The sequence below is a fragment of the Xenopus laevis genome, chromosome 3S (genome assembly GCF_017654675.1).
Source record: "Xenopus laevis strain J_2021 chromosome 3S, Xenopus_laevis_v10.1, whole genome shotgun sequence".
Taxonomy (NCBI): domain Eukaryota; kingdom Metazoa; phylum Chordata; class Amphibia; order Anura; family Pipidae; genus Xenopus; species Xenopus laevis.
The window spans coordinates 4,990,856-4,992,976 of NC_054376.1; positions in this window are offsets into that span (position 1 = coordinate 4,990,856).

Here is a 2,121-nt window from a genome sequence, read left to right on the forward strand (position 1 = left end):
AATCGACTCAAGACCCTCTCCTCATTTGCCAGCCACACCTACAATCTACTCAAGGCCCTCCCCTCATTTGCCAGCCACACCTACAATCTACTCAAGACCCTCCCCTCATGTGCCAGCCACACCTACAATCTACTCAAGACCCTCCCCTCATTTGCCAGCCCCAGCCACACCTACAATCTACTCAAGACCCTCCCCTCATTTGCCAGCCCCAGCCACACCTACAATCTACTCAAGGCCCTCCCCTCATTTGCCAGACACACCTACAATCTACTCAAGACCCTCCCCTCATGTGCCAGCCACACCTACAATCGACTCAAGACCCTCCCCTCATGTGCCAACCACACCTACAATCGACTCAAGACCCTCCCCTCATTTGCCAGCCCCAGCCACACCTACAATCGACTCAAGGCCCTCCCCTCATTTGCCAGCCATACCTACAATCTACTCAAGGCCCTTCCCTCATTTGCCAGCCACACCTACAATCTACTCAAGACCCTCCCCCCATGTGCCAGCAAATTAGACCTCTGAGCTCCCCACCTGTCCCAACCAATGACAGCCCTTGCTTCCAAGACATTACCATCCCCAGGATATGGGCCAAGGGGTGGCACTTGGGCATTAGTTAAAAAGGAGTGTTGCTTTAATGCAGCCTACCACTAACTAGGGATTGTAATGATTATCCAATGAGAGTCCATAATGATCAATGTAGCTGGTTAAAGAGACACTGGGGCTAAAACCTGTGACCTTTATATCGCACCTTAAGATCATTGTCAAAAATAACAGAGAATTTTGGAGATTTGAGAAAACAATGGGGAAAAGGAAGCAAATATCTTTGTATCTTCTGTGGAACAAGGAAACTGCCCCTGGCCTATCACACAACACATTTCAGTGACCAAATAGAACATTGGCTGTGCAAATATAGAGCAAAGGGCAGTTAGAGGTATGACCTACAGCTGCAGAGTAAGGTTTTGTTACCCTATAAAGCACAGCAGCCATTATAGATCTGACCAATAGAGGGCACTGTTTGATAAGTCAGTGGGCGAGGTTATCTCAACATCCGAACAACAATGGCTGCACCCACTGATATGAAGTAACACCAATTTACTGCCGATTGGTTCCCTTTAAAAATCATTTGTTGAATGTGCAATTTACTCATTGAAAAAAAAAAAAATATCACATTGGAAAAAAAAAATAAAAAAGTTTACCCAAGGAAAGACGACAAATCAACGCAAAGCTTGAGAGTCACACAAATACACATTGTACAGTGTCATAGTACATCCCTCTTGCCTTACCAGCTCATACTTACCCACCACCCGCAGGATCATTCCACTGGGGCCATGACAGGGGGGAGCAGATTTAGAGAAACCTGATTGGGCAGAATTCCACACTGCACTTATGAGAAATAATAACAGGTTGGAATTAGGTAGAATTGGGTTAGAGAAGAGGGAACCCTAGGCTTGAGATACAACTACCTTGGTCCTTTTGATACCAATATTATTATTATTGGGTCCAAGAAACCCAGCACAATCCATTGCTGCCTGTCCTACCCTAAAACCAGCTCTGAAATCAGGAATGGAAGGTTCTAGTGCACATGGTGGGGGGCTCCCTGAGGGGTGGAGACCTTATGTATCCAGGGACGGGGGTCAGTCCTGTAAATACTGTCTTAAAGGCTAAGAATACCTTTAAAATAAGTGAATGTAGAATTGATGAGAGTGCTATTCTAAAAACATTTGCTATTTATATTCATTTATTTTCTTTTTATTCCAAGATATTAAGGGATACATGTGCTGTTAATATGAATGAATTTTGTTCCAACAGCGCCACCTGCTGGTCAGTTTCTGACCAGTCTGACCACCAAGTAGTCAAGGAAGTTGTCAGGAGAAAGAAAGAGGCTGCTCTGATGTTCTTCTGCTTAGGAAAGATTTGAGAAAGGTTTCTAATTGTTTTCCTAAACAGAAGAACATCAGAGCAGCCTCTTTCTTTCTCCTGACAACTTCCTTGACTACTTGGTGGTCAGACTGGTCAGAAACTGACCAGCAGGTGGCGCTGTTGGAACAAAATTCATTCATATTAACAGCACATGTATCCCTTAATATCTTGGAATAAAAAGAAAATAAATAATGA